The sequence below is a fragment of the Malaclemys terrapin genome, chromosome 6 (assembly GCF_027887155.1).
Source record: "Malaclemys terrapin pileata isolate rMalTer1 chromosome 6, rMalTer1.hap1, whole genome shotgun sequence".
NCBI lineage: Eukaryota > Metazoa > Chordata > Testudines > Emydidae > Malaclemys > Malaclemys terrapin.
In genome coordinates this window covers 62,226,463-62,234,298 of record NC_071510.1, presented here as the reverse complement: position 1 = coordinate 62,234,298, position 7,836 = coordinate 62,226,463, and positions in this window count along the sequence as shown.

Genomic DNA, 7,836 nt, shown 5'->3' with positions numbered 1-7,836 from the left:
TACTCTGGAATCATTGCTCTGCACAGCATGGCGGCATACGGCCCTGGTCTTTGCAGGCTTTCCCGGAGCATTCTCTCTTTCTCGCTGTCAGAGATCCTCATGAGGGTGATGTCGCTCATGATGACCTGCTTTGAATGAGGTAGGGGAATGTTAGTGTTGGGACTGCTTTGCCGTTCCTTTACAGAACTGTAACCGCTGGTTTGCAGCCACGCGGTGGAGGCGGGAGAGGGGCAGCCGAAAGGGATCGTTCCCGGGGACAGCCGCGAGGGTGTGGGACAGGAGCAGACTTCCTGCTTGCCGAATTGCTGGCAGCAGGGACCGACATTGATTTCAATGTGAAATGAGGCCATTGCTAATATTAAAGTTTTAAGCTGCCACAAGTCTACGGCTTACCATGTCTGCCTGCAACAGAAATTCCGTTCTCCTGAGAGGCTTCTCAAATGTGCTGTAGAAGACCCCAGGCACTGAATGCGAAGGCCGAGAATTCGACCTTGTGCTGAGTGCGCATGTGATAGGTGCTGTGCATGGTCTTGTTAACAGAGAAAGACTATGTTCTTTGTTCACAACTACATTTATCTTTCTGAGGAATTCACTCCCTTTTTCCCATTCCCACAGCCCCATCTGCGACTGTCTCACAACCTAGCCTGTCATCACACTCCCAGAGGCTAGCGCGGATTAGGCATAAGAAGAAGAGGACACGGGAGGACATGTTCTCGGAGCTTATAGCCTGCTCCAGAGCCCAGGCAGCACAGCAGACCCAGTGGCGGGAGAACTTGACCCGAATGCACCAAGCCAACATGGATCGGGAGGAGAGGTGGCGTCAGGAAGACCAGCAGGCGACTCAAACCCTGCTTGGACTAATGAGGGAGCAAACGGACACGCTCCGGCGCCTTGTGGATGTTCTGCAGGAACGGAGGCAGGAGGACAGAGCCCCGCTGCAGTCCATCTCTAACCGCCCTCCCCCGCCACCAAGTCCCATACTCCCCTCACCCAAAGTGCACAGAAGGAGAGGCGGCAGAGTCCCTGCTAACTCTCACTCCACCCCTGCAGAGAGCTCGAGCAGCAGAAGGCTCTCATTCCCCAAAATTTGACAAGTTCTTTCCTTCCCGCCTGACACAAGCCCCCGTCCAAGTTTCACTTTCCCAGTTCCATGTTTGGTTGATAATGAAAAATACGTTTCTGTTAACTACTGTTTCCATCATGTTCTTTTGGAGGAGGGGGGGATAGGGGGTTGGTAATTCGACAGGACAGTCACCTTTGGCAGGGTATATAGTCGGGGGCAGGCACAGCAGCAGGGCACATACATAGTGCAGTGATGCAGTGACTAGTTACCCTGGTTAGTCTGGGAGGTTGTTTTCATGTTATGTGGTGGGGGGTGGGTTGCTCTGTGACTTTGTGGCAGGGGAGGGCAGTTACAGATCTTAAGCGGCGGTCCTTAGGCAGGATCACAGAGCCACACAGCAGGGGATCTGTAACCGTCCTCCCCCTGCCACAAAGTCACATAGACCCCCCCATACACACAGTCCCTATCAGGAGGGGTGACAGGCTCCGTTGAAACAACCATCCCACCGCAGCGGAGCCTGTCAATCCTTGAGTTTAGAAGCTGCATTCGCGCCACTACAGTACACCCGCTCCGCACCACAGTCTGCGTCCCAGTTTTAAAAAATTCCCGCGAATACAGTATTAAAGAAAACGGTGTGCTTTAACAAAGTAGAACTATTTTTATTTTGAAACGTGTGTTGGAAGTGGGGTGAAGGGGGTATGTAACTGGATAGGATAGTCAACATTAACTGGGCAAAGAAACGGGGGCAGGTTTAGCTTCTCAATACACAAACTTTAAAGTCACAGGTTACCCTGCTCACTCAGGAACTTTGCTTTCAAAGCCTTCCGGATGCACAGCGCTTCCCGCTGGTCTCTTCTAATCGCCCGGCTGTCTGGCTGTGAGTAATCAGCAGCCAGGCTATTTTCCTCAACCTCCCACCCCGCCATAAAGGTCTCCCCCTTGCTCTCACAGAGATTGTGGAGCACACAGCAAGCTGCAATAACAATGGGGATATTGGTTTCGCTGAGATCACAGCGAGTCAGTAAGCTTCTCCATCTCCCCTTGAGACGGCCAAAAGCACACTCCACCACCATTCTGCACTTGCTCAGCCGGTAGTTGAAGAGTTCTTTTTCAGTGTCCAGGGCGCCAGTATAGGGCTTCATGAGCCAGGGCATTAGCGGGTAGGCTGGGTCCCCGAGGATGACTATAGGCATCTCCACATCCCCAAGAGTTATTTTGTGGTCCGGGAAGTAAATACCTTGCTGCAGCCGTCTAAACAGACCAGAGTTCCTGAAAACACGAGCGTCATGAACCTTGCCCGGCCATCCCACGTAGATGTTGGTAAAACGTCCCCTGTGGTCCACCAGTGCTTGCAGCACCATGGAAAAGTAGCCCTTTCTGTTAATGTACTGGCTGGCCTGGTGTTCCGGTGCCAGGATAGGGATGTGAGTTCCATCTATGGCCCCACCGCAGTTTGGGAATCCCATCGCTGCGAAGCCATCTATGATCGCCTCCACGTTTCCCAGGGTGACTACCTTTGGCAGCAGTACATCAACGATTGCCTTGGCTACTTGCATCACAACAACCCCCACGGTAGATTTGCCCACCCCAAACTGGTTCGCGACTGACCGGTAGCTGTCTGGCGTTGCAAGCTTCCACAGGGCTATGGCCACTCGCTTCTGGACAGTCAGGGCTGCTCGCATCCGGGTGTCATTGCGCTTCAGGGCAGGGGACAGCAACTCACAAAGTTCCAGGAAAGTTCCCTTCCGCATGCGAAAGTTTCGCAGCCACTGGGATTCATCCCAGACCTGCAGCACTATGCGGTCCCACCACTCAGTGCTTGTTTCCCGTGCCCAGAATCTCCTTTCGACGGCATCAACATGACCCATTGCCACCGTGATGTTCTCGGCGCTGGGTCCCCTGCTTTCTGAGAGGTCTGTGCTACTCTCAGACTTCAGGCCATCACCGCGTTGACGTAGCCTCCTCGCCTGACTTTTCTGCATCTGCCTCAGGGAAAGGTGTATGATAAGTTGCGAGGCGTTGAGAGCGGCCACAACTGCAGTGATGGTTGCAGCAGGCTCCATGCTCGCAGTGCTGTGGCGTCCGCGCTGTCACTGACTAGAAAAGTGCGCGAACTGATTTCCCGCCGGCGCTTTCAGGGAGGGAGGGCGGGAGTGATGGACGGATGACGACAGTTACCCAAAAGCACCCTGGACACCTTTTTTTTACCCAGAAGGCATTTGCGGCTCCACCCAGAATTCCAATGGGCAGCGGGGACTCCGGGAACTGTGGGATAGCTGACCACAGTGCACCACTTCCAATGTCGACGCTTTCCCCGTTAGTGTGGACTCACAAAGTCGAATTACTGTCCTTAGTGTGGACACACACGTTCGACTTTGCAATATCGATTCCAAAAATTCGATTTAAGTAAAATCGAACTACTCTCGTAGTGTAGACAAGGCCTAAGAGTATCTATCACTAGACAAAATAGTGTTTAGATGTGCAGTTTTAAGTGTCATGTTATTGAAAATGTTAATCTTTGTAAACCATTTCTACTTAAGAGGATACACCTGTCTGAACATCTGGGCTTCCGCTGCGGCCAATAACTGGCAAGCAGGTGAACTAATAGGACACGGAGTTTTGATGCCATTGCTTCTCCTCAGCCCTTGGTCTTTCTATCCAGGGCAATGGGCCTTTTTTATTTTTTTAAAGTCACCTTGTGGCTTTCAGTCATGCCACTCTTGGACTAAAGGCATATGAAAAGTGAACACTAAGTTACTGTAAATGCTTTATAACCCATGTATAAAACAATCCATTTTCCTGGTGATTTATACAACTCAAGCCACAGGTGCTGGTCCCTCCCCTGAGAAAAACTAAAAATGAAACTTCTTAAGAAATGATTCCTAATGGTATTAAAGACTGTTTGATACAGACTTTTATGGCTGGTGCTAAATCCAATAATTTTATAGTATCTTTCAGCAGACTACAGTGTGTGTGTAAGGAATGAGGCAAGGAATAGTTAAAGATGGGGGAGTACTAGGAGTTTTAAAAAAAGTCTTGTAAAACTCATAACCTCTTCTGTTTTTCTCATTTTCAGAATCAAACACTTCCCCAGATTAGGATCACACAGGAAAATTCCAAAAATTCAGCCATCTGATTGCCCAGATAGCATCAAATGGTATGAGGTCCTTCTGCAGAAGAAATATCTCCCTCCCACACGCATTGAAAAATGGATTTTGGAAAGTGCTATTTTTTATTTTGCTCCAGCAGATTAGATTTTTTACAAATAGTATAAGGAAATGGTCCCTCTTGCCTATGGACTGCTATATTGCAGGCAGAAATGAGCCTCCCAGCCCAGCTCCCCAAACTCAGGCTAGCAGGGCTCACACTGGTGCTCTAAAAATAGCTGCAACAGGCCACATCTCTGTCTCGGAAGCCTTTTTGGGGGTGGGGTTTGAAAGCCCAACCCAGAACATGAAATCAACAGCACTTCTAGAGTGCTAGCATCAGCCCCACTAGTGCCTGGCTGTGGAGCAGCAGAGGGAGGCTCACTCCCACGTGCAGGTTGGTTTTAACGAGGTCCCCACTTTTACGTAGCAGACACAATTTTAAAAGAAGCAGATGAATGGCACATTCTTAATATTATCACATGCTTCTGCAGTACAAAAGTACAACAGAGGGTCACAAAAAAGGAACTGGAACTTCCTGAATAGACAAAACTAGTGAAACTTTTAAAATGCATTGAAAAATGGACTCATTGAGGACCGTTCCTCAGAAGTACTAAATTGTGCAGTGGGTTAGAACCACCACATCACAGGCTTTTAAATAGAGGGCGGAGCTTCTAACTACCTTCCTCCATTCAAGAACAGGAATCCACTATAAGTGCTATCTGAGTGCTTTGTTTACAGATTTATAACAATTCACTAAGGGCATGATCTTGCCCAGTACCCATCCAGAGTCTTGCAGAAGATAAACAGTGATGAACAGGACAGCTAGTCAGGCAAACCCAACCTTATATTAATTCCAGTGATGGTAAGCAGCTGCCAAGTTATTTTTCTGCTCAGTAGCTGGAGAATGGCTGGAGACAAAGCATAGCTAGGATCATGGTGAAGCCCATGTCTCTTCTGACACACCCATTTCCCAATACAGTTTTGTTTAAATGAAAAACAAACAAAAAACCCGTACACTGTAAGGAGCAAGAGTACAAGAACCTTAAGATTTAGCAAGGGCCCAATCCTGCTGATGCCCTCAATTCCCATTTCAACATCAACCAGAGCAGGCAGCAGCTGTGAAAAAAGTGTGATGACAGAAGGGAGAGAGGAAGAGGGGGGAAACAAAGACAGAAGGGGTACAGAAGTGGCAGGGAAGAGAATGAGGAGAGTGGGAATTAAGCGGCAGAAAAGCTTGGGGAGGAAACAGAGAGGGATGGTCAGAGATGAAGGGATCAGGTATAGGAGAAACTGGGCTCCCCAATTTTAAATTTCCTTAGCAGGACTCATTCATTCCATACACAGAAAAATAAATTAAGAGGGAAGACGGGTTGCAGCTCTTGGATACTGCAAGCGGGCTGAGCCCTGGGGAGAGGTAGTGCTCTCTGAAGGGGTAGGAGGAGAACACCCCGGACCAAGGACTGGGATGGAGTGTGATGGTACAGGGATTTTTCCACATCGACTAGTATGATTAGTTTTCAGAATGGTAGGTGGCAAGTATGTTTTCTCAAGCCATAATCCTTCCAAGTCTTAACCTTTGTCAGCCACTGAAGAGTTTCCTCTCCCAAGCCCCATTTCATAACAACTTTAAGCATGTTAAAGTAAGGAAGAGTTGTCCTTCTTGAGTAGATCAGATATTTTATTTGCATCACTCCATACAAATCTGATTACGTAGTGTTTCCCCGAACCTAACTCCTCCTGAAGTTGTCATCAACGCGAGTGTCAACAGTATCAGAGCTCAAAGAGTTAAATTTGAATTCACTGTTTCTCCCCAACCTGATTAGCAGGCTTTTGTAACTTGTCTACAACTATTAATTCCAGACAAACTTGACATACATTGTTCTTTCACCTTATTTAGGAAAACAGGCAGATAAACCTCTGTGTGGTTCTGGAGAGTTTGTGCTGCTGCAGATTTCATGTTTCCAATTACATTCCATGGCATAAATAGAACACAGTTGAGCACAGTAACTTGGAAGTCAACAGCATGAGAAAAATGATCTGTAAAAGCGCTGCTGCCCCAGTGCTCAGATACGACAGTGACGGGCACAGTATAGGAACTAAACAACAAAAAAATTAATACTTGTTCCTGTTTTTTCAAGAGACTATGCATGTGAAATTAATGACAAATTTATAGATTGAGGAAGCTTGGTCTCACAGGACAGACATGTTCAGTATATTTGATACATTCTCCAATCAGCAACAACATGCTACATTGGCAGAAGGAATGGACAGCATGATCCAATTCTAAGGTAACACCGTGTAGCCTAAGGCACCTGACTTCGGATCAGGTGATTGAGGGTTTGAGTCCCTTCAGGGTTGTGTTTGTGTAGTTTCCCCTTTGTACTGAAAATCCTGCTCTCTTGGGGGAGGGGAGAAGATAGCTCTGTGGTTTGAGCAGTGGCGTGATAAACCCAGGGTTGTGAGTTCAATCCTTGAGGGGGTCATTTAGGGATCGGGGGTAAAAATCTGTCTGGGGATGGGGGTTGGACTAGATGACCTCCTGAGCTCCCTTCCAACCCTGATATTCTTTGATTCTATGAACGTTGTAGTTATGTTCCTGAAAAATGCAACTTTAAGTAAAATATATACACACACACAGTATAAGTTTTAAACAAACAATTTAATGCTGTACACAGCAATGATGATTGTGAAGCTTGGTGAAGTCAGAGGGTGGGATATTTCCCAGGGAATGTCTTACTGCTAAATGATGAACTAGCACTTGGCTGAGCCCTCAAGGGTTAGCACATTGTTAATATAGCCTCACACTCTACAAGGTAGCACGAATGGAGGGAGGGGAGACAGCATGGCAGACAGACAGGGACACACACCCTGTGTGTGAGAGAGAGAGAGAGATGCGCATTGCCCTTTTAAGTACTCTGACACCACTCTAAGTACATTGTCTTTTTAAGTCGATCAGGAAGTTGAGACAGTAGCTGCGGCCAGCAAGGTCTCAATTCATGGTGTGTCCCCACCCCGCTCTATATAGAGAAGGGGTAAGTAGGGGGCAGGGGGATATCCTATTAGCCCCCTTCTCCCCCCCTCACAGCAAGCAGGAAGCTCCCAGGAGCAGCTCCAATGCAGAGGGCAGGAGCAGCACATGGCAGTGAGGGGAGGGACAGCTGATCTGTCAGCAATTGATAGCCTACTGGGCGGCTTCCGCACAAGGAACTTAGGGAAGCAGGGAGCTGATAGGGGGGCTGCTGGTCCACACTGGTTCCAAGCCCCCACCAGCTAGCTCCAATGGGCTGCTCTTCCTGCAAGCAGTGGACAAAGCAGACAGCTGCCAAAGGATGTTGTAAGGGAGCATTGCACAACTTTAAACAAGCATGTTTCCTAATTAGTCAGCAATGTAACAACAAAACAACGTTAACCGGGACGACTTTAAGTGAGGAGTTACTGTAATTTGTCAACTTTAATTTGGATTTGTACAAGTAGAACAGCCATCTAAAAGTCTGCTGTAGCAAGGCTGGAAGTGGCAAGTTGCTCATAAACTGCTCTCTACCCCTAAACATGGCCCAGCAGCAGCAATGTCCCAATTCTAGATTCTTTCTACTAACATAAGTTCTCTCATTATCCATCAGACCA